The 26033-nt window shown below is 42.9% G+C and overlaps 1 protein-coding gene across 1 annotated transcript in view; it reads left to right on the top strand.

Annotated features, from left to right (window-relative positions):
- The window catches only part of LOXL2 (lysyl oxidase like 2), an 836537-nt gene that overhangs the window by 698240 nt on the left and 112264 nt on the right, over nt 1-26033 (top strand). The window lies entirely within an intron of this gene.

The following is a 26033-nucleotide window of genomic DNA, read 5'->3' on the forward strand; positions in this document are numbered from 1 at the left end:
CCACATAATTGATGCCTGACCAGAATATAAGATTCTTTAGTGTTAGCTTCCCTTCCAAAACTTTTACAGTAAAACTGTAGCTCTAACTAGTTTAGGGGGAAGTCCCATCCCTGAGGATGTCAGCTTTCCATGACCTATTGGGAAACTTTGGTAGATTCTCCATCCAGTTAATGAAACATCTACTGTCTGAACCCTTGATGGGTTCTACTGCAGGATGTGGATACCCATATTGAGACTAGTGGGAATAGTTCCCTACCCCATAGCCTGTCAACAAAAAACTGACACCACAGGAAGATCCATGAGCAAGGTGCGTCTTTACTGCCACTGGCATCCTGTCCTCCACTAAAACACTTGCATGTGCAAGCAAATGAAAGGAACACAGAATAATGGTGCTGCCATTAAGATCATACAATGCAGGTATAACCATCACCGTATAATCACCAGTGATCTTCATAATTTAAATTTCTGCACTCTTTTCCAAAGGGCAAGAATGGAGAACAAGAAAGTATCCACCTCTATCCTGAAAGAAAAAATCCTACTAATTGAGAGCAGAGGGGACTTCTGGTTGATAGAACTCCCCTAACAGAGTATCCAACCTGGATATGTTACCAGGGCATCTTTAGATGCTGCCACCAGGAGCAGCCATCCATCCAAATAAAGGAACACAATTCTGCATGCCTCTGGTACCACAGCAAGCTCCCTGCTAAACACAAGACCATGTTGGTTATTTGAATATATTACAAACACTGTATTATTGCACCACAAAACTCTGAAATGCAAAAACAGAGACTTCTTGTAATGTACTGTGATTTTTGCAGTTTTGAATATTTTTATTTGGAGCATGGTCTGTAGATTTTGAGAGACTCAGTTTTAGGCAGTCAGAAACTTTTGTCTTGAGTTTTACTTTCTGAATCAAAGCTGTAGCTCCATCTACATTACTTATTACAGCAGAATACTGCAGTTGTGGAGCAGGAACATTTTCTCCTCTGGTGCTTGCTATTTTACCACAACTGTGTTAATGTGGATTTATATTAATAAAATGGATCAAGATGGGCTTCTTGCAAAAAAAAAAAAAAAAAAAAAAACTTTTACAGGTTTGTGGCAAACTGATGTCAATTTTAAAATTATATGAACTCAATGGCTCTGTACTCCGTCTAGTTATGGAGCTGCAGACACTTTCTGTGCATAAGTCCAAAAGGCAACTTGCTGTATTAAAAGTGGTGTCCACCTAGAACAGAGTCTCCATACACCAATGTGTCAAAACATGTCCAGCCACAGCACACCTAGGCTATCTGTGCATCTTTTTGCCATAATTGCATGGAGAGTTACAGTATGCAACCTGCAGCTGATGAAGTTGCAGAGCATCAGAATGGGATAGATGTCATTCATCCTGTTCAAAACCAAGAAGAGGCAGTAGTAAAAACCTTGGTCTCATTCAGAAGGGAAAGGTGATCTCTACGGTTCCTTTGAGAACTGCAGTCTAGGCCTAACCAAGAGCTCTGTGGAGCTTGCATTGTATCAGAGGACCTAAGATTTAGCTCTGCCCATCCTGAAAATGCACTGTTACTTGTTGAAGACTGTTAAAAGTCAAGGAAAATGCAGAGACCCCCCTCCCCCATTGAACTTAACAGTTGCATGAACTGCTGAACTAGTAGGAATGCCCTCACTGGTAACACTACCAAGAAAGATGAGAGGTAATAAGGTTTAATGCCTGTGGCCCCTCCTCATCCTGTAATGGGCTTTTTTTTTTTTCTCTTGAAGCACTGTCATCCTAGAAACCATCTACTACAGTAACTACGTTTCATCTTCTGCACATTCTGGGAGGCCTGACAAAGAGGACTGTCCCATGAAAATAGGCATTAAAACAGCCTGCTTGAATTCATTCCTGAAGGAAGACATAATCAGGATTGCCATTTAATGCAAACATACATCTGAGCATCCTGCCCTAATACACACAGTATCACACAATCAAAGCTATAACACACCAAATGGAGAGCCACTGTGGAAGATGTGCTGAGGGTCTTAAGCTTTTAACCCATGAAGGGCTGTTAGCTACTTTGATACCTAGTCTACTAGAAAGAACTGAAATCTGAAAAGGTAACTCAGATAGCTGAAGGATCTATGCTTCAGTACGGCAAAGCAGAACATCATCTTGCCAATCTGTCCAAAGTCGTGGACTTTTTATTAGGTATTTGGATGAAAAGATGCTGTGGTCTCCTGGACCTAGAACAAAGTGATCACGGAAGTCTTCTTTAAGATGCCTGGTAAAAATTTCACTCCACTCTGATGGAGTTTACAGAATTCTCCATCACGAGGCCAGAATCCAAATGTTTTTTAGCTGCAAAAATGCCATTAAGTGGGATGACTCCAGACTTTTCATCTTATTCCACAGATACTCAAATGGCATTTCTGTGAAGAAATTAAGGATTCATAGGTCTGTCTGCAGAGAATCTCATAGCCGGACAGTTTCTCCAAAGAAGCGGTTGTCCAGGAGAAAACTATAAGGAGATGAGATTTTGTTATCTTTACTCATATCAGCAGTATGAGACTCAAGAAACACAGGTATCACTGACTTCTGTTCAGGGCATTCTGCAGGTGGTCTCTAAAACTGTCAAGGCTTAAAAAGCATAATCCAACAAGGACTGCTGGGTTCCTGGCATGAATCGCGGTCAGACACATCTTGTGTCCTCTTTAGACAACAGCTCTGCTGATAGAACAAGCCCAGAATGTATTACTTCACCACATACAACTCCAAATGGATGGTCATTGTTTGGCCAACATAATAAAGGCATCACAATTAGATGGGCAACAGCATTCTAGTAGCAAAATGAAAAAGTGCTTGAACACACTGCTGGTGTTGGAAAGGCCATGTTCACAATGTGTGCATCTGCACCAACGGTCACACCAGTTGATGCAAAACTCAAAATGTAGACCTGTCCCTTGCTTGTGAATCCTCATCAAGGCCAACAGAGAAGTTATTGGTCCTCAGTACTGCAAAAGCTATCCCATACCGGGGAACTCATGGGACCCGAAATTATCAATAGGGCCTTTGCTCAGACATAGTCTGGACAGTGGCATACTCCAGCTGCTTTGCAAAAGGAAAGGCCCTACTGACAACTTCAGGAAGTACCTTCAAAGTGGCTGTTAGGGGTACTCATCCCATAGGCCTCTCCATCATGTGTAGCCTTGATCCCACTCTGAGTAATAACTGACAAAACATTACAGCTGTAAGATCACCTTGTGGTTGGAGTTAATTTAGGGTGGGTATAGTCACTGTATCAATTCCTGCTCCATCACCCTTTTCTAATGCTCTGGTACTAGCATGTGATCATATGAGGGCCCCTCCTGCTTATAGTAGCACTGAATGTCCTTAACTGCTAACGTCTTTTGAGGTTAGGTAGGTATCAGACTTCTCACTTTTTCTTCTTAACTGCTTTCATGCCTTGTTAGTTTTCCATCAGGATTAATTCAGATTCCTTTTGCAGACACTATATGGTAAAAGTACATCTAGCAAGTTTTCTGTACTGCACCCATTTGAAGATGAGATGCAGCAGCTTGAAATCACTGCATAAACAATTTAATTTACTTTAAAGGAAGTAGATAATTACAATACTTTCAGAATTACTCTGCATCTTTCACCACAAAATATCCAGTTCCAAATGATAGCTATTACTTAATAGATCCCAAGCAGTAATCCCATTGCCAATCAGCATTCACTGATGGCCTGCTGCAGTTGGTCTTGAAGAATGAAGTGCTACAGCAAGCTTGCCCAATGAGATCCTGCTCCTGCAATAAAAGAAACTATCAGGAAGTTGCATTTCAAGTGAATACAGCTGGAGCACCACAGACATCATTAAGCTAGCCACCAAATATCTGCACTAAACAGTGCTTCCAATGCAGATATCAATTCTGGTAAAAGTTACTAGACCTTCCTCTGCCTAGTTTTCTTTTTCAGCATTTTGTTTTCATTAAATGCTTTAGCATACATAAAATGCTATGGACACAGTTACAGAAGTTTTTGTCATGGCAGCAGGCACTGGCTAGGTTGAATAATGGACACATTCATGCTTGAACCAAATGTCATATTCCCATGTTGCAGTATTCATAACATGAGGGAGATCCCCACCTAGGCGACCTGAATGTTCGGCCAGTATACCAAAGACTTAAGCTACTGCAAGGTACATGAGAAGTTGCACATAGAACAGCTGATGAAGGCCATAGTAGTGATGTCTGTATATACCATCATCAGAACTTCTCTGCCACCAGTTCGAATGACAGCTTTTACCATTTGGCTGATTGCCGAAAGTTTTCTACTACTCAGATAAGTGCCCCATTGGGGAAAATCTTTATTACGATTTTGCTACTGCATGTTTTTTTTTTTTACAGGTTAATTTCTTCCAAGAAGGGCAAGTGCCACTGTCGAAGACAGATTCCACACAAAGACAACCACAAGCAGTCTTTTCTGTCTGGGTTTTGATCACGATTACAAGGCCTGTGTCATCTTTCAGGCATTTGTCCCTAAAACTCTTCTTAGTCATTTGTCTGCCCTTAATATACATCTTGAGAACCAGAGACTAGAGCTAGGCATGGAAGGCAGTTCAGGTCTGTCGGCTGAGCCCTGAAGAAAAAGGCAAAAAAAATAAGGCCTGAGTTTTCGGCTGCACCTCTGATCCCGATTGTCCTTTTCAAGGCCCGGAGGAAAATGAGGTGTTTGGTCCTCTACCTTCAACGGGTACTGATTTAGAAGCCACTAGGGAGGGTTCCTTCAACATGTCTGTGAAGGTATCACAGACGTCCATTATGGATGGTAAGGGGGAATGGCAGCTTGCTCCTAACATTCCTCATCGTACCTCTCCTGCCCCTGCCATTGAGGTTCTGCCAACATCTGGTCAGGAGCCTAGGCCTATGTCAGGCCTTCCGCTCAAGAGGAAACACAAACAAAAACATGTATCCCCCATTCAGAAGCCTTCCCCAGACTGGCAGGCTTTTCCCCAAGGGATTATGAATACCTTTCTGGCACTTAGGCTTTGCACTTTAGAATCACCTACTCCAGCATCTCTTATTTCCCCTCCACCCAGAAGTGCATCTGCTGACCAAGAGGCCTTGGAGGAAGATGAATCTTCTTCAGATAAGTCCCTGACCTGCTCCACCCAAACAGACTCTCCTCTGGGTTATAACTCTCCTGAAGTTGATTCCAACAGTGCAGATTCTTCTGAAGAGGATATTACATTTGGAGAAACTATCTCAAGAATGAGGGAATTTTTCAAATGTGAAAGCTCCCAGGATTTTAAAGTACAAAAGAGGTACTATGACCTCTTACAAACAGATTTTCCTGCTCCTTCAGCCATTCCACCTGTTTTGCCAGCTTTTCAAGACGCCTTTCTTGCAGCATCAAAAACTCTGACTCACAACCTCCTGCTCCTAAAAGGCCAGATAGGTTATGTAAAGTCTCTGAGGACAGTAGTTACATAGACCCGGTTGTGACTTCTCTTTCTGCTGATAAAACCACTAAAATTTTGCCCTGTATCACTCTCCTACCCTCAGATAAGGACAGTAAAATGATGGAGAGAATTGGGAAAAAGATCTACACCTCTTCTACTCTGCCTTTGAGCCATTAATTATCAGACACAAGTCTAAATATGTTCTGGCCCTACTTTCACAGGTCTCTGAATTGCTGACAGATCTCCCAGACTCTACAGCAAAATCGCAGCTTTCTTCCCCCTTGGCAGTTTCCCCCCAGGTTACCAGGCACTCTAAGTGCAGTTATGAAGCAACTGTCTGCAAGATCAGCAGCATCTGCTTCTGTTCTCAGGTGATATTTCTGGCTAAAATTGCAGCCTGTGCCTGAGGATTTCAAGGTAAAACCTATATCTGCACCTCTGGACAACAATTCCCTTTTTTGGTTCTAATGCTGCAGCCCTGTTCAAAAGGGTTACCTTCATTTCACTGAAACCCATTTGACTGACAACTAGTACTTCAGTACACTTTAAGGCAAACAACAGGGATTTGTCCCCTTCCCCAATGTAGTGCGACCCTGGAGTGGGTATATATAGTTAGGGGGGTGTGGGGGGCACGGCCCCCCAACTAGTTTCATTTAAAAGAAGAAAATAACACAAAAAGTACAGAATTGAAACCATACACCCCCTAACTATATATACCAACTCCAGGGTTGCACTACATTGGGCAAGGGGAAAAATCCCTGTTATGTGCCTTAAAGTGTACTGAAGTACTAGTTGTAGGTCAAATGAGTTGTCAGTCAAATAGGCTGTCGATCAAATGAAGGTAACCTGTTCAAACACCTTCAAGAGAAAGGAAAAGAACTTCAGGAACTTAGACATATGTTTGTTTCCCGATTTCCTAAATACCATAGGAACTACCCTTCTAGGCCTAGTTTTGTTAGGAAGAAGACTTGTGCACCTTCCCAACAACACAAAAAGGGCACATGCATGCAAACGCCTCCTAGGTCTCAGCCTTCGTCTGCTCAAAAGGACCCCTTTCCAGACAAGCTAGGTAGTCTGTAACTACCAGGCAACTTCCTCAGAAATCCCTCTTTCCCAGTGCCTATCTCATTTCCTTTAAAAATGGGCAAGCATTACAACAGACAAATGGGTCCTATCTATTGTCCTGGAAGGTTACTGCATGACTTGGAAAAAACTCCTCCCCTCAATGGGAATTCCATAACTCCCAAATGACCAGATCCACCTTTTTTCTTGGGTCATTCTAGACTTAAAAACACGAGGAACCATGCAGGAGGTTCTCTGCTTGGAAAGAGGAAAGGGGTTCTATTCCAGGATGTTCTTAGTCCCCAGGTAAGATGGAGGCTAATCTTGTCCCAACTCAATCTGTTCCTTCAGGTCCCCACTGTCAGGATGCTCACCCTACAAACTCTGTTTCCACTCTTGCTACCTCAAGCTTACTTGGTTTCCTTAGACATAAATGATGCATACCTTCACATCCCAATCCACCCTCCATTCAGGAAATTCTTATGTTTTTCTGTTGCTTCCTCTCATTTTCAGTTCTGTGCTTTACCCTTTGGACTCTCAATGGCTCCAAGGGTATTCACAAAGTGTTTGGCTTCTGTCATTGTCTTTTGCAGATTCCAAGGAATTCTCATCTTACCTGGACGACCTGCTCATTCAAGCAGAACATCTAGACACTTTGCTGCAGAAACTTCAAACCACCATTTCTTTACTGATCAGTCTGTGATTCACTGTCAATTACAGCAAGTCTTCCCTTTCTCCTTCTCAGGACCAGGTTTTCCTAGGTTGCAGGATAAGGACAAACCTTATGATGACATTCCTGCCACTGAAAAAGGTGCAATCACTGCAGGATTACATCCAACAGTTGCTTCCTTTGTCCTCTCTGGCTGCCAGGGATTTCCTCAGAATGCTAGGGTTCATGGCTTCGGTATACCAATGCTGTCCCTAGTCAGACTCCACATGTGAAAGTTCCAGTGGTACCTGAAAACACTCCGGTCCAAGCATGTTCACCCACTAGAGTTTGTTCTTCTGTATATAAAGAAGAAATTGCTTTGGTGGATTACAAATTTCTCAGAATCCAGGACTCCACCTTCAGCCACTTCCTCTAATTCAAGAAATGTTCACAGATGCTTCAGATCTGGGGTGGGGAGCAACTCTGGGGAACATAAAGGTCCAAGGCCTGTGGTCTCTCATCTCTTCTATCATGCTCTTTGAAACCGTTCACAGACAACACCACAGTTCTCTGGTATGTGAACAAGCAGGGGGGAACAAAGTCTTACCTACTCTGCAGATAAGGAAACCAAGCATGGGAGATTGCTCTTCAAGCAAAGGTAATTTTGACAGCTGTTTATATTCCCTTAGCTCAAAATATTTAGACATTTTATTGGCTCCATGACACAAGCCCACAAATAGATGATCCACAGGGATGTGTTTCTGGACATTCTACACCAGTAGGGTACACCTCAACTAAATCTCTTTGCCCCCCCCCCCCCACGAACAGACAACTTCCAAATATCTCTGCCACAGTTCCACTCCCTCTGGTTTGGAAGGTGGATGCCCTAATATTCTCATGAAAGGGGATGTTTTTCTATGCAGTCCCCCTTCCCCTAATTCAGAAAGTCCTGCTGAAGATACAGAAGGACAAACCAAAAATCTTGTTGGTGACTCCCTTTTGGCCATGGCAGCATTGGTTCCCTCTTCTGCAGTTAACCAAGGGCAATCATCATAAGTTACCTCACAGGGTGGATCTACGCACACAAGATAAGGGCTCTCTAATTCGTCCACATCTAGCAACAGTGAACCTGACTTTGTGGGTGATGGGCTTCTGATTCCTTTCGGGCACCTGTTCTCTGAGGATGTGTTTCTAGTCCTGCAGGAGGCCAGGAAACCTAATGATAGAAGATCCTACTTGTCCAAATGGAAGAGGTTCTCCAGCTGGTGTCTCAATACGAGACCAGATCCATTTTCAGTGGATATTCCCCTAGTCCTTTTTGTGTGAGCTGCTCAAGGCTGGACTGGCTTATTCTTCAGTTAAAGCCTATTTGTCAGCCATTTCTGCATGTCTGACTTTGTTTCCCCCTTAGCTTTTACACCACAGAGTAAACTTTTATTAAATGGCGTCCTTCACATCACTTTCCTTGAACCTGCTTCCTCAGCTTCTCTAAAATTCTGCATTTGGAAAACTGTTTTGCTGATGGCCATTACTTCTGCTAGGCAAGTTTCAGAACTCCAAGCTGTAATCACTTCACAACCCTTTTTGATTTTTCACAAGAATAGGGTGCCCCATCGTATCAGCCCTTCCTTTATGCCTAAAGATGTTAATGACTTGTCCCTCAATTAGTCTATCCACTTACCCACCATTTTCCCTTCTCCTCAAAACTCAAGTGAAAGGGTGTTGCACAACATGGATATACACAGACAACTCAGATTCTACTTAGATAAGACCAAATCCATTAGAAAGTCTGAGCAATTGTTTGCTTCCTTTCACCCCAGGGAGCTGGGAAAACCTGTCTCTAAACAGATCATTTCATCTTGGATCTCTAGGGCAATTTCATAGGTTCATAGGTTCATACTAGGCTATCTGCCCAAGGGCATTTATAAGCCTAGCCCATAGTTATGTGGCTTTCGCCACCCCTTTAGTTTGAATAAAAACTATGCCTATCATTTTTCTGTGCCTCTGTCAAGCAGTGACACTGAAGTAATCCCTGGGGTATATCTGCGATCTCCCATCCATTGGTCAAGATTCCTCTTGAACAAGGCCAGCGAGGTGCTCTGCCTCACATGTACCGGGATTTTGTTCCACAGCATAGGGAGTCTCTGGGTGATGAATCTGTCCCTCCAGCGTTCTATTTATAACCGTGTCAAGGTTTAAGTCTCCGCCCTTGTGGTTCTGAGGGATCTAGATTTTTGAGGTGAAGCATATTCATCAAATCTGGGTTTGACATGGCCTTATATGTCAGGCACAGGTCACCTCTGAGCAAGCGGTATGAGACTGAATAAAGCTGGAGTTCTTTCAGTCGGGCAGCATAAGACATATTTTTGAGACCCTTTATCCTTTTGGTGAGGAACTTTTGGGGCCTTTCAAGCTGCATCAGGTGTCTGGTCAGATACATTCCCGAACGGGCATTGTACTCAATCATAGGTCTAATGAGTGATGAGTACAGGGGACGATGACCTCCTTGATCTAGATGTGAATCCCTTCATGATCAGGTGGGCGATATAGAAGGTTTTCCTAACTACTTTAGCAACATGAGTGTCAAAGCGAAAGACTACTGTCAACTTGGGTCCCCAGATCCTGATGACTTTTCTGTGCTCAGTGGATTGTCACCTATATGGTAGCTAGGGGTAACCTTGTTTTTCCGAAGGGTATGACTATGCATTTTGGCGTTAACTTCAGGCCATGGCTCTGGCACCAGTTATCCGTTTCTGTGAGGCCCTTCTGGAGGATATCTGTGTCAGATGTGTTTTCGACTATGGCCCAGTTTGCAGTCATCTGCAAACTTTGTCAGCCATAACCCTCCAGTGTTTGCTTGTACTTCAGAAAAGTAGATGCCGAACAAGAGTGGACCCAGGACTGAGCCCTGTGGGACACCACTTGTGACAGGCTTTGAGTCTGACATGGCTCCAGCAACTCTGACCCTGTGGGTTCTGTCGCTAGCCAGTTTGCAACCCATCTTGTGATGTATGGGTTTACATTCAAGCTGATGAGTTTTTCGATGATACCTGAGTGGGGTATTGTGCCGAAGGCCTTTGCCAGGTCGAGGTAGGCTGCATGGACTGCCTTTCCCTCATCAATGGCCTTGGTGACTGTCTCGAAAAAGTCAACCAAGTTTAAGAGGCAGGATCTGCCTTTGACAAAGCCAAACTGGGTTGGATCCAAAGTCTGCAAGTTCCCTATGTCTTTATTTATGAGTTCCATTATGATCCTCTCCATGGCTTTGCAGATAAGGCTTGTCAAGCTAATGGGGTAATTTCCAGGGTCTGTGGAGGCACCACCCTTATGAAGTGGGACCACAGTGCGTGCGCCACTCCTTGGGTACGTATCCTGAGGTGAGGCTGATTAAACAGCTGTCCTAACTGTGGGTTTAATTCCTCGTTGAGTTCATGAAGCACACAGCCGGGGACACCATCCGGTCCCATGGATGCTGTGTTTTTTGCCTTAGTGAGGGCAGTTCTCACCTGGGCGTTGGAGATGTTTGGGGGGCTACAATCCTCTGGAATAGATATCTCTCCTTTTGGGGGGGTGGAGTTTGCACTGAACCTGTCAGCCAGTATGTTAGCAATGTGTGTAGGTTCAGTAATTTTCACATCATTTTGAACTAATTCTGAGCATATCTGGGAGTTTCCTCCTAGGTTTCTAACATAGCTAAAGAAGGCCTTATGATTTGTCTTTAGAGTCCTTGGCGATTTTTCTCTCAAAATTTGCCTTTGATGATTTTATGAGAGCTCTTAGTTTTTTACTTATAATGATCAAAGGTGTCTTACCTTTCAAGGATTTTGCTCTATCTTGTAGTAGCTTCCTCCTATTGTTGTAGAGCTTGTTTATGGCTGGGGTCCACCAGACTGGGCGCTTGCCTTTGGTACAGAGAGTCTTAGTTTTGTTTGGGATTGCCTGATCCATGCAGTCCTGTAGGTGCTGGTAGAAGGCATTTGTAAGTGATTCAGCGGTTTGAGTAATGTTTACCACTGGCTCAGGGGCCTTAAAGGAGACCACACTAGTTTTTAGAAGTGTGAAATCGGCTTTTGAGAAGTTTTTCACTGTGGTCCTTTTTGTTTTATGTATGACTTGGATGAGGACCTCCAGCGAGATTAGTTTATGATCTGATCTCACCAGTGAGGGTATACTTCGGTGTTGAACATTTTGATCCCATGTTCGTGATGATGAGATCAAGTATGTTTTCACCTCTTGTGGGGATGGTGACTAGTTGTTCCATGGCATTTGAGTTTATGAACTCCAGGAATCTTTGGGTTAGAGTGTTCGGGCTTGAGTAGTGTTCCCAGTCTATATTAGGGTAGTTGAAGTCACCTAGTATGATGGTGTTTGGAGATACATTTATCCCCTCCAATGTTTTCAGGAAGGCCATGTGAGGTTCCTGAGTTTGAGGGTGGCCTGTAGCATGCTACAAATTGCAGAGCAGTCTTGCCTATGGTTAATTGCCGGGCTATGCAGTGAGCAAGCAAATCACAGCTTTCTTCCCCTTGGCAGTTTCCCCAGGTTACCAGGCACTCTAAGTGCAGTTATGAAGCAACTGTCTGCAAGATCAGCAGCATCTGCTTCTGTTCTCAGGCGATATTTCTGGCTAAAATTGCAGCCTGTGCCTGAGGATTTCAAGGTAAAACCTATATATGCACCTCTGGACAACAATTCCCTTTTTTGGTTCTAATGCTGCAGCCCTGTTCAAAAGGGTTACCTTCATTTCACTGAAACCCATTTGACTGACAACTAGTACTTTCAGTACACTTGCAAACAACAGGATTTGTCTCTTCAATGTATTGCACCCCGGAGTGGGTATATATAGTTGGGGGGGGGGGGGGGGCACGGCCCCCCAACTAGTTTCATTTAAAAGAAGAAAATAACACAAAAAGTACAGAATTGAAACCATACACCCCCTAACTATATATACCAACTCCAGGGTTGCACTACATTGGGCAAGGGGAAAAATCCCTGTTATGTGCCTTAAAGTGTACTGAAGTACTAGTTGTAGGTCAAATGAGTTGTCAGTCAAATAGGCTGTCGATCAAATGAAGGTAACCTGTTCAAACACCTTCGAGAGAAAGGAAAAGAACTTCAGGAACTTAGACATATGTTTGTTTCCCGATTTCCTAAATACCATAGGAACTACCCTTCTAGGCCTAGTTTTGTTAGGAAGAAGACTTGTGCACCTTCCCAACAACACAAAAAGGGCACATGCATGCAAACGCCTCCTAGGTCTCAGCCTTTGTCTGCTCAAAAGGACCCCTTTCCAGACAAGCTAGGTAGTCTGTAACTACCAGGCAACTTCCTCAGAAATCCCTCTTTCCCAGTGCCTCTCTCATTTCCTTTAAAAATGGGCAAGCATTACAACAGACAAATGGGTCCTATCTATTGTCCTGGAAGGTTACTGCATGACTTGGAAAACACTCCTCCCCTCAATGGGAATTCCATAACTCCCAAACGACCAGATCCACCTTTTTTCTTGGGTCATTCTAGACTTAAAAACACGAGGAACCATGCAGGAGGTTCTCTGCTTGGAAAGAGGAAAGGGTTCTATTCCAGGATGTTCTTAGTCCCCAGGAAAGATGGAGGCTAATCTTAGACTTGTCCCAACTCAATCTGTTCCTTCAGGTCCCCACTGTCAGGATGCTCACCCTACAAACTCTGTTTCCACTCTTGCTACCTCAAGCTTACTTGGTTTCCTTAGACATAAATGATGCATACCTTCACATCCCAATCCACCCTCCATTCAGGAAATTCTTATGTTTTTCTGTTGCTTCCTCTCATTTTCAGTTCTGTGCTTTACCCTTTGGACTCTCAATGGCTCCAAGGGTATTCACAAAGTGTTTGGCTTCTGTCATTGTCTTTTGCAGATTCCAAGGAATTCTCATTTTACCTGGACGACCTGCTCATTCAAGCAGAACATCTAGACACTTTGCTGCAGAAACTTCAAACCACCATTTCTTTACTAATCAGTCTGTGATTCACTGTCAATTACAGCAAGTCTTCCCTTTCTCCTTCTCAGGGCCAGGTTTTCCTAGGTTGCAGGATAAGGACAGACCTTATGATGACATTCCTGCCACTGAAAAAGGTGCAATCACTGCAGGATTACATCCAACAGTTGCTTCCTTTGTCCTCTCTGGCTGCCAGGGATTTCCTCAGAATGCTAGGGTTCATGGCTTCGGTATACCAATGCTGCCCCTAGTCAGACTCCACATGTGAAAGTTCCAGTGGTACCTGCAAACACTCTGGTCCAAGCATGTTCACCCACTAGAGTTTGTTCTTCTGTATATAAAGAAGAAATTGCTTTGGTGGATTACAAATTTCTCAGAATCCAGGACTCCACCTTCAGCCACTTCCTCTAATTCAAGAAATGTTCACAGATGCTTCAGATCTGGGGTGGGGAGCAACTCTGGGGAACATAAAGGTCCAAGGCCTGTGGTCTCAGGTCATCTCTTCTATCAGGCTCTTTGAAACCGTTCACAGACAACACCACAGTTCTCTGGTATGTGAACAAGCAGGGGGGAACAAAGTCTTACCTACACTGCAGATAAGGAAACCAAGCATGGGAGATTGCTCTTCAAGCAAAGGTAATTTTGACAGCTGTTTATATTCCCTTAGCTCAAAATATTTAGACATTTTATTGGCTCCATGACACAAGCCCACAAAGAGATGATCCACAGGGATGTGTTTCTGGACATTCTACACCAGTAGGGTACACCTCAACTAAATCTCTTTGCCCCCCCCCCACGAACAGACAACTTCCAAATATCTCTGCCACAGTTCCACTCCCTCTGGTTTGGAAGGTGGATGCCCTAATATTCTCATGAAAGGGGATGTTTCTCTATGCAGTCCCCCTTCCCCTAATTCAGAAAGTCCTGCTGAAGATACAGAAGGACAAACCAAAAATCTTGTTGGTGACTCCCTTTTGGCCATGACAGCATTGGTTCCCTCTTCTGCAGTTAACCAAGGGCAATCATCATAAGTTACCTCACAGGGTGGATCTACGCACACAAGATAAGGGCTCTCTAATTCGTCCACATCTAGCAACAGTGAACCTGACTTTGTGGGTGATGGGCTTCTGATTCCTTTCGGGCACCTGTTCTCCGAGGATGTGTTTCTAGTCCTGCAGGAGGCCAGGAAACCTAATGATAGAAGATCCTACTTGTCCAAATGGAAGAGGTTCTCCAGCTGGTGTCTCAATACGAGACTAGATCCATTTTCAGTGGATATTCCCCTAGTCCTTTTTGTGTGAGCTGCTCAAGGCTGGACTGGCTTATTCTTCAGTTAAAGCCTATTTATCAGCCATTTCTGCATGTCTGACTTTGTTTCCCCCTTAGCTTTTACACCACAGAGTAAACTTTTTTTAAATGGCGTCCTTCACATCAGACTTTCCTTGAACCTGCTTCCTCAGCTTCTCTAAAATTCTGCATTTGGAAAACTGTTTTGCTGATGGCCATTACTTCTGCTAGGCAAGTTTCAGAACTCCAAGCTGTAATCACTTCACAACCCTTTTGATTTTTCACAAGAATAGGGTGCCCCATCAGATCAGCCCTTCCTTTATGCCTAAAGATGTTAATGACTTGTCCCTCAATTAGTCTATCCACTTACCCACCATTTTCCCTTCTCCTCAAAACTCAAGTGAAAGGGTGTTGCACAACATGGATATACACAGACAACTCAGATTCTACTTAGATAAGACCAAATCCATTAGAAAGTCTGAGCAATTGTTTGCTTCCTTTCACCCCAGGGAGCTGGGAAAACCTGTCTCTAAACAGATCATTTCATCTTGGATCTCTAGGGCAATTTCCTTTTGCTATGTCTCTCAAAGAAAAACTCTCCCTTGCTCTGTTAAGGCCCACCCCACTAGAGTGGTGGCTTCCTCTGGAGCCTTCTTTAAAGGCCTGGACACTGCTTCTATCCTGGAAGCAGCCACTTGGTCCTCTGTCCATACATTTATAAAACACTACAAGCTGGATTCTATCTCCAGACCCAGAGCAGGATTTGCTAGGGCAATTCTGCATGGCTTCCTAGAGACCTCTTGTGGTCCTGGCCCCCTTTCCCACTCATGAGCTTCATTACTCTCCCTCATGTTATGAATACTGCAACATGGGAATAGAAAGACATATAATAGTTGTGTAAAATCTTACCATAACCATACACGTCTTTCTGTTCCATGTTGCAGTATTCTATCCCACCCTCCTTCTCCTTAGTTCGTGCTCTTTTTTTGATATTTCCTAACTGCCTCTTAACCTTGCACTAGTGCGCTGACTGGGGGCATTTAGTTTTGAGGATGGTACGTGTAGAAATTACCTTTATGGCCGATGTTGGGTGTTCTATGTGCATTGTCGCGCACACCTTGCAGTAGCATAAGTCTTTGGTATAGTGGCCGGATGCTCGAGTCGCCTATGTGGGGATCTCCCTTATGTTATAAATACTGCAACATGGAAGAGAAGGATGACTATGGTTATAGTAAGATTTTACACAACTATTCTTTCTCCTCCTTCAGAGGACAAACAGCACCACAAGAATCCAATCCTGATATCATGATGTCATAGGGACTGGAAGGCTGATATCACTTAGGCATCAAATGCAGAAACTTTGTTTATGAATCCAAATTGTGCAAGTGGCATAATTAAGTAACAATGTTTAAGCATGCTCTACTAGCTAAGGGCACAATGCCATGATGTTTGCCCAGCTGGAGGTGAACATGTCACCAACAGAGAAAAACAACCAAGCTAATGATGGCAGACAAGGAAATACTGACAGTAAAGAAGTCCAGTGAAGGCAAATTTGTCTTTCTGACGGCCATTATCAAACTTTTTTCTTTACTGAGATGATGTGGCATTAAACATTAGCCAGATTGTTTTTTTTGCTTGTCAGCATTATAACTGAGTTTTTCACAGCTAGCATTTATTTATTTTATTTATTATATCCCACCACTATCAACCAATAAAATGTGACACTCCGTCAGTGGATCAGTAATCAAGGAGCCTCAATCCCCACCACAGGCAACAGTGGGGGATGTACACTGACAGGATGACAAGGTACACACACAGTACTTCCAAATGCAGCTGTCTGTATCAAGTGCAATCTCCCTTAAGAGCACCAAGACACCACAGTCAGTCAGTCAGTGTGGGGCTGGTTTCTCCAGATCCCCAATATGATTCCCCACTGGCATAGCTACAGAGTTGAGATCTCAGTTGAGTGGCCAAGACCTCCAGCACCCTCTCTGTCCAACCAGTGCTTTGTGTCCCTGCCCCTGTAGCTGACCTACACACACTGAGGTTTGATTTACATATTCACACACATGGGAAAGGCTGGCACAGGTTTACTAGCTATGTCCCCTTTTGCCCAGACTACAACATAGTTATCACTGCCATCAGCCAACTCCTTATCAGCTACTTTAAGGCCCTTAACAAAGCGTGTCCAATCTTACTGTGCAATATTAATATTTACACAAATGGTAGCTGACAAAGAGCAAGGCTATTAGGAGTGGCCCATACAGTATCACCAAATAAATATGCAAGTACTCTCAAAACAAATACCTCTACAGAGATCAGCCACAATGAAAGGTTTAACTACATTTAATAACATATAAGAAAAGAACAAGAAAATACTTGGTATATATTCACAGTGACATCAGAGTTCAAAACCACGGGAAATATTTACAACAACATTGCAGGACAGTCTCTAATAAATAAAGAAAAATATCTAAACTGAGCTTTACTATATTCCTGACTGAACCTAAAAGAATTACTATACCCTTGCTAACTAAGAGCAAAGCAGATGATGTGAATGGTTCTTGCTGTTTTTGTCACGTCCAAGAGAGAACACAGAAAGCTCCGTCTCACTAAGAAACTTTTTTAAATTAATATCACAACTATTACTGCTGGGATAGCTCACAGAATGACATAATTTATTTTCATATGACTCTATACCAGGTGAAACTCCCACTGCTGGAAGCTAGCAGTACTTAGTATATACCAGTGAAAATACACAGACCTCGGATCTTTGGCAGCTGCTGAAAGTCATAAAACAATTGTATTCCTTCACACTTCAAAACTAGTAATTATTTCACCTTAAAGAATACAGAAAACTCCCTAGTACAGCCCTGTTTCTAGCTGCCATAAAATAATTTAATTTCAGCTATTTTTTTCTGAAATTAACCTTCTGTATTCCAGTTTCCACTGTTAAAATAATATACATTTAAACAGTTAAAATAGTGCTTGTACATTTCTGTTCTTTTCCAGTAGGGCACACTGTGGATACATTTCAAGCACTTTGCAAAAAAACCTTTTCAACGTACACATCTGTACCAGCAGTTTGATATATATATATATATATATATATATATATATATATATATATATATACATGACGTACAGTTCTAATACAATTGTAAAACAAACGTCTTATATAAATCATGTTGATATTTGCAACTGACACAATTGTTAACAAAATTCCAAATAGCTGGGCTGGCAGTATCTCCTTTTTCATACTTCTTTTCCCCCCTTGAAGACTCAAGTTAGTTTTTCCAGTGACCCTTGAAAAACATTGCTTAATAGGGATGAACTCATCTGGGAATACATTATCCCATCTCCTGTCTTCAGATTCCAGCTATCTTTGCAATACTGACCCCAATACGGAGTTGCACTGCCATATCATATACCTGCAATCCTAGGCTCTATCATAGTAATTTAGGATTTTGCTGGCTGGCTCCCTGCAGTCATAGATTCCCCTCAGACCCCCTCCTGCCTTCTACTGCAAATACTTAGCACCAAGGCCTTCCTATCATGGTAAAGCTTCATGGTGTTAACATTGTACAGTTTCTGCCCCTGTCTCCTACTTAGCAGTTCTACCATGTAGTTAACAGCACTGACCTTCCTTACCACTTTGAAGGGTCCCTCCCAAGCTGGCAGCAGCTTATTGTGTCTGACAGGAATGAGAACCATAACCTGCTGCCCTACAGCATACTCTCTAGCTCAAGCATTCCTGTCATACCAGACATTTTTCTGCTGCTGGACTTGTGCCAGGTTCTCCTGGGCCAAGCCCATGAGTTCCCTGAGCCTTGTCCTGAGGTTTAGGACATGTGCCACAACATACTTGCCCACTCATCACAAATCAAATATGGAGGTCCCCTCACCCTATGTCCATGCATCAACTCAAAAGGTGAGAAACCTGTGGATTCCTGGGGCACTTCTTCTTCAAGACTCTTGCTGTCTCCAGACAACTTACTGCTGGCTTTCTGTCATTCCAACTTACTGGCTCTCCCACCTTGCCTCTGTGGACATCTGTATGCTACATGGCCCCACTGGCTACATTTAAAACTTGATCCTGACAGTGCACCTGAACACAGACAACCCTCTCCTCCTACCACCCAACACTACAACCTGTGAGAGATGCACTTACATAGCCAAACTGGAAGCAAAGCTCTCTCCACCCAAGATTGTGCTAGACAGTCAAGAGAAGGTTAACACCTGCACTACACCTCAAGCAACACATAGCCCTTCTAAACTCACACCAACACCCACACATAGCAACACTAAATCCACATATGTGGAGGCCCTTATCTCTAACCTGCCCAAGAAACAAGGACCTCCGAAGCTGAAACACAAACAAACACCAATCACAACCAAAGTGTCACATAGCTCACAACACCAGTGTGCCACCCAACAATAGCCCCTAAGGCAAGACAACGTACCTAACACTTTAGTCATAGGTGACTTTATAGTCAGGCACACTGATGTCCCATTCACCAGGCTGAAGAAAGTACAGTTGTGTGCACTTACCATAAATGTAGATGTTCGAGCGTATTTACTGTTGCAGTCATTACATTAGGGTAATCTGCTGGCAGATTGCCCTCAGTCAGCCTGAATTCCAACGTCTTGGGTCCTGCGTCAGTTGCTGTCTCCTCTTCCATGACGTCAGGGGTATAAAACATGCAGCCGACACCATTTTCTTTGTTTTTTCTTGTCCCTGATGTCAGGTGCCCCCAAAAAGGTAGCAAAAATGTATAGGTATATACATATACATATACATGCATCAATATAAACTTTACCTTTACCTACAAGCAAATACACCGCATAGGTTGTAGAAGATAGAGAAGGAAAGATAAACTCCAGAATGACAGGGAGATGGCAGGAGGGTAACCTGGACTGCAACAGTGAATACACTCTAACATCTACATTTATGGTAAGTGTACACAACTGTACTATATTCTTCGTGTTTCAGTGTTGCAGTCATTACATTTGGGTAGAATCCCAAAGCTATGGTTGGGAGGCTGGAGCTAAACAGCATTAGGTGCGGCTATAAGTCTCTGCAGCACTGCAGTGGCAAAGCCTGCCCTGGACTTGGAGTAGAGAGGCAAATAATAATGCTTTGTAAAGGTGTGAACAGAACTCCAAGTAGCAGCCTCTAGAATGTCTTTGGTTGGTCCTCCTCTGAGAAAGGCTGCTGAAGTAGCTGCAGCTCTGGTGGAATGAGACCTAATGCCCTTGGGCACAGGTTTACCATGGTGTAAGTAGCAGAAACGGATGCAGTGGCTTATCCACTTTGAAATTGTCTGCTTCATAATAGCCTTTCCTTCTGATCCTGCAGAATATGACACTAGTAATTGCTCAGTTTTTCTTAGAGCTTTAGTCCTGCTCAAGTAGAATCTTAGCTGCCTGTGTACAAACACGGAATGCAGAATTCTCTCCCCCTTGTTCTGCGGATTTGGATAAAAGGTTGGCAGATGAATTGTTTGGTTAAGAGCCACACTGGAAACCACCTTAGGCATAAAAGTAGGATTTGTCCTCGGAGACACCCTGTCTGGATAAAATATGATAAAAGGCTCTACAGCCATGAGGGCCTGTAGCTCTGATACTCTTCGTGCTGAAGTAATTGCTAGTAGCAGAACTGTTTTCCATGATAAGAACTTTATTTCAGCGGTAGAAGCTGGTTCACATGGATGCAGGGTGAGCTTTTCCAACACACAATTGAGGTCCCATGCAGGTAATGGTGATCTTCTAGGAGGCCTTAAATTGTTGGCTCCTCTAAGATACTGCTTTAGTAAAGGAGGAGAAAAAATTGGTGGCTCTGTATTGTAATGAGCTGAAATGGCAGAGGCATGGATTTTAATTGATGAGAAAGATAGGCCTTTGTCAAGCATCTTTACCAAAATAAAGAGAAAAACTATACTACATAGATAGACAACAGTCATAAAATAAAACAATATATAACCAAAAAAAATAACAAAAAAAATGCAACAAAATGTATAAAAAAAATTTAATATGTAAAAAGTAGGATGAAAAAAAAGAGAAAAAAAAAAGAAAAATTAAATAATTAAAAGAAAAATAAGAGAAGATGTAAGAAGAAATAGAGAAAAAGAGAGAGAAAGTCAGAAAAAATTAGGAAAAAGAGGAAGAGAGGTAGAGACAAGAGATATTTAGGAAAGGATTTAGAGCCAATTTAAGTTTAGAGTGAAGTTAGAGATAGAAGGTAAGGTAGTAAGGTTTTGGGTTGTTTGTTCTTGTTTATGGATTGAGCCATATTTTTTGGAGGAGGCTGTTGAATTTAGGGAATTTGGTTGTTGGGGATTGAGTATTTTCAATTGGTTATTTTGTTGATTATTATAGGGCTTGATGATTGGAGAGTGTAGGGGTTGTGGGGGGGTGATGTAGGGCATTATGGGGACAGTATTGGATAGTATTGCATGAGGTGTCTTAGTTGTATCCACCCTAGCTTCTTGAGATGATTTCTAGTGATTGATCTATTCTGTAGAGTTCTATAAGGATAGGCAGTTATATTATGGTAAATTGTTAAGATTTTGTAGTTATATTTAAAGGATATGGAGTGTAGGGTTGAGATATATGGAGGGTTGATGGTAATTAATTGGTTTACAATATTAAGATTTGATTGTCAGTTGTAAGAGGAGATTTGATAGATTCTGTTCTGTATTTTGTTTTTAGTAGATTTGTCAAGAAGATTAATATGATTGTCAAATTGTCAAAGATTGTCATAGTAATACTTGTTGTTTTTTGTAATAATAAAGGAGATAATGGTCCAATGGTTAGTGTATGTGTAGAATGGACAGAGGAAGACAAGTGGGTGGTGAAAAGAGAGCAAGTTTGGTTTTCTTGGGAGGAGAAGGAAGACACGAATAGTTAGAGATTGGTATGGTTGAGAAGGTTTTTTTTTGTGTGATGAAGTTCTGACTGTGATGGTGCTGAGCAAATGATGGTGATGTCCTGCATATTGAATGCATGAGTTGTTGTATGGAAGTTCATTAATGAAATTAATGAAAAAATGAATGAAAAGAGGAGACCAGAAGAGCCCTGAGGACTGGACTCCTATAGTGGTGGGGAGAAGGTCAGAGAGTTGGTTGTCCCATAGAACTGCTTGTTTGCGGTTGTCTAGGTAAGATGAGAACCAGGATAATGCAGGTTTAGTATCTTAATTAATCTCAGTTTAGTATTTTAATATCTGAGGAATATTTGGTTCTGCTGTATCAGTTCCTTGTGCTTGATTCCAAGCACAGAATCTCTTCCATTTGTCAGCATAAGATTTTCTAGTACTAAGCCTTCTGGCTTCCAAAATGACATCCATCACAGCTTTACTGAGAGGTGTTGTTTGTATAACTACATGATCAGCCATGCTGCCAGGTTCAGTGTCTGTAGTTGATTGTGCAGGATCCGATTGTTTTCCTGGGACAGTAATTGAGGTCTGTGAGGTAAGGTCCAAGCTGGGTATTAAGACAAGTTCCTTATGATTGGGTACCAGTACTGACGGGGCCAGTCCGGGGCAATCAGTATCATTTTTGGTTTCTCTTGTCTGACTTTTAGGAGGACCTTGGGGAGGAGAGGCAGAGGAGGAAAGGCGTAAACTGATAGGTTTTTCCAACTGAAGGATAAGGCGTCCACTTTCCATGCTTGTCTGTGATAAGTCCTTGTGCAGAATCTTTTCAACTGATAATTTTGAGGAGAGGCAAATAGATCTATGTCCGGGCTTCCCCATTTCTCTGATATCATGCTGAAAACTTGTGGATTTAGTTTCCACTCGTGAGGATCCATAAGGTTTCTGCTTAAATTGTTTGCCAGCGTATTTTGTTTTCCTGGCAGGAATTGAGCTTGAAGATGTATTTGGTAGGTCAAAGCTGTGTCCCACAGTGCCATGGCTGATCTGCAAAGGGGGTATGAGTGTGTGCCCCCTTGCTTGTTTATCTACCACACGACTGTGGTGTTGTCCGTCTTTATCAGTAGTTTTCCTGGATGAAGTAAGTCCTTGAAGGCTGTTAAGGCATTTTGAACAGCTAGCATCTCTTTCTGGTTGATATGTAGATGCATTTGTTTTGGGGTCCATATACCCTGAATGCATCTTCCTGCCATGTGGGCCCTCCAGGCATAATCCGATGCGTCTGTTGTTAAGGTTTGGCTGGCGAGGGGGGGGGGGGTGAAGGCTCGTCCCATGTTTTGGGGACATGCCTTTGCCCACTATAGAAACTCCTGTTGTAGGCAGGGAATGAGAGGAATCATTGCTTCCAGACTGTGAGAATGTTGACTCCATAAACTCTTTAGGTACCATTGAAATTTCCTCATATGCAGTCTTGCATATGGAATCAGTAGGATGCAGGACGCCATGAAGCCCAGTGCCTGCAGAATTTGTCTTGCAGATAACTGGGTTTTGGTTGCCATCTGTTTGAAGTAAGTAGTCAGTTGCCTTTGTTTGTCTGGTGTGAGGTAAGCCATCTGGGCAGTTGTATTCAAGCTTGCACCCAGGAATGTTGTGACTTTTCATTTATTTTGTACCCTAGGCATGGTAGAAGCCTTTTCACAAATGCCAGGTATCGAAGAAGAGTGTCCTTGTTCTCTGCTTGAATGAGACAGTCATCCAAGTAAGGATATATTTGTATGCTTTTTTTGTCTGCAAAATGCAATTACTGGTGTCATGCACTTTGTAAAGACCCTGGGCGCAGTACATAAGCCAAAGGGCAGTGCCGAGAACTGGCAATGCATTAAGCCAGCCTTGAATCTGAGGTATCTTCTGCACGATTGTCTTATTGGGACATGCAGGTATGCCTCTTTTAGGTCTAAAGTCACCAGCCAAGCATTCTTGCATGGACAGAAACTGCTGCAAAGTCAGCATTTTGTATTTTGGAATGTCCAGGTATGTGTTCAAAATCGATAAATCCAGTAATGGCCGCCAGGCCTTGTCCTTTCTGGGTACCAAGAACAATCTTGAGTAAAAACCTTGTCCTTTTTCCTGTTCTGGTACTGGCTGAATGGCCCCCATATCCATGAGGGATGTAACCTGTTTCTGTACCTCTGCCCATTGATTTTTTGGCAGATCTGGCCAACCATTTGCCACTGGCAGAGTGCGGAAATGAAATCTGTATCCCTGTGATACGATGTTTAGAACCCACTTGTCCTAGATTTTTAACTGCCAGTTTTGAGCAAAAAGTGCTAATTTTCCCCCTATGGGTGCTGCCAAAAGATAAGTGCTTGGTGTAGGCAGAGGGAAGTCATTGAGATTGCTTTCTGTAGGTTTGCGTTTTATCTCCTCCAGATTTGGAGGTGGAAGCGCCCCATTGCTTTGACCTGTATGAATCTTGTGCCTGGTATCTGGAACCCTTAGGGCATCTGGATTTGCCCCTTTGAGCTCTGTCTGACACAGGAAAGGACCAATTTTTTGTAGGCCACTGTCTACTGAATCTTGGTGGCTGCACTTGTAAGAAGTCTTTTAACAGTTTGCATAGATTTAGCTTTATCTTCCATTTTCTTTAAAACCTCTTCTGCCTTAGTACCAAACAAAGAATCATGCTGTAAAGGTGCATCTAGCAATTTTGCTTTAACATTATCAGGCAAATTCTGTACCTTTAACCAGGCATGCCTCCTAATCACAGATCCAATAACTGCGGCCCTGCAGGAGCCCTCTAAGGAATCAAAACCACATTGCAAAGTATGCTTTCCAACTTGTTCAGCTGCAAATTCCTGCAATTCTTTATTTTCTGCACATTCTGTAAACATCATTTTCTGTTTCAGCAATCTCATAACATGTTGTTGGTAGTTAAGCATAACAGATTGACAGTTTAAGGCCCTGACTGCCAAGGTTGCAGATGTATAAACCTTTTTTCCCTATCTGTCCAGTGCCCTTGAATCTCTGTCAGAGGGGGTAGGATTTTTTGCTGTTGAGGCCTTAGCTCCCTTTGGACTCTGTGAAATAGTTTCAGGATCAGCAGCAGGGTCTCTAAATAAAAATTTATGTGGGTCAGGGACCCTGTAATGTCCGTCAGGATTACTGGGAGCCGGAGGTAAGGAGTCAGGGGTCAAGCTTGACTCCGAAAACACATCATCCACAATGTCTAAAATAGGGGGAATGGCTAAAGGCCTGTGCTGAGGAAGAAAAAGGAAATCCCTGAGCCTCTTTTTAGATTCTGAGAAGTCTTGGCTCTCCCAGTGAAAATGCTCCCTCAAAGTATGCAAGGTTTCTCCAAATTAATGATCCTCAGGAGGAGATGCAGATGGAATAGACTCCTCAGCATCAGAATCCTCATAGGGAGGTATAGATAATTCCTGATCAGAAGAAATAGAAACCTGATCTGAAGATTCATAATTAGTGTCTTGCCTAGGCCTCTTATCAGGAGGGGGATGGGTACCACTGATCAAGGTAATACGGTCTTCAGCCATTTTGATAATCTGTTTTTTAGGCATAGAGGCCTGTTCACGTGGCTCAGACATTTTTTTTTAGTTTTAGAAGTTGCTTTTGTCTTTGGTTTTGCAGTCGGTTTGATATACAAATGTTGAGGTCTGAATATGCCCTCAGAAGCCGGTGCCTGCTCAGCGGCTCCAGACCCATCCGAGGGAGATATATCCATCGGTCCAATACCTTGAGTATCTTGCGGCATGCCAGACTCTACATGGGTGTCAGTAGAGGCCTACGACTCGAAGGTAGCGGGTATCAGGGGCTGCAAAAGCACCTCACTGAGTACCGGTGACTGGCTTAGGAGAAGCTTCAGTTTTGGATCTCGACTGCCTTTCTCTGTCCTTTTCTTTGCGTTTATGTACTCCGGTAGTTGGATTACTATCCAACGACATTTCTGGGTAGTTAAATCTGTTTCCAAAATACTTTGATGCAAAAATATACCGACGCTTAATAGTGCGTTGGTTAAATCTAGCACAAAACCGACAGCCAGGCAAGTTGTGATCAGGGCCTAGGCAAGGAATACAGTATAAATGAAAATCCTTGTGAGGTATTTGCTTTCCACAAGTAATACAATTATTAACTTTTTCTGACATCGGTAAAAAGCAAGAAAAAAGTTTCCGAAACGGGGTACTTAGCTTTAGTGAAGACTTTGGTTCTGAAACTCAAACTCGAATATTTCAGTAGTCAGCCAACCAGCACTCGCGAAATGCTTCTGTTTCAGGCACCGCGCGGCAAGAAAGACTAAAGAAAATGGCATTGGCTGCATGCTTTATACCCCTGACGACCTGACATCATGGAAGAGGAGACAGCAACCGATGCAGAACCCAAGACTTTGGAATTCAGGCCGACTGAGAGCAACCTGCCAGCAGATTACCCTAACGTAATGACTGCAACAGTGAAACACGAAGAACATGGAGAAAATTACAATGAGCTGCCTGATGGGTGCCAGGATCCGCCACATAACTCATTCACTCAAGTCACTCCACAACAAGTACAAATATGAGTCTGTCATTGTCCATGTTAGAGTGAATGACTTGAGACATACCTCCCTGGACTACATGAAAAGAGACATGGAAGAGCTCTCGGATCATGTGGCCCAGGCAGGTATGACCCTAGCCCTGAGTAGCATCCTGCCTTTGCCCAGAATGATACCACAATATAAAGACAAAATGACTGAC

This window comes from Protopterus annectens, chromosome 9.part0 (assembly GCF_019279795.1).
Source record: "Protopterus annectens isolate FY-2018-M chromosome 9.part0, PAN1.0, whole genome shotgun sequence".
Lineage (NCBI taxonomy): Eukaryota > Metazoa > Chordata > Ceratodontiformes > Protopteridae > Protopterus > Protopterus annectens.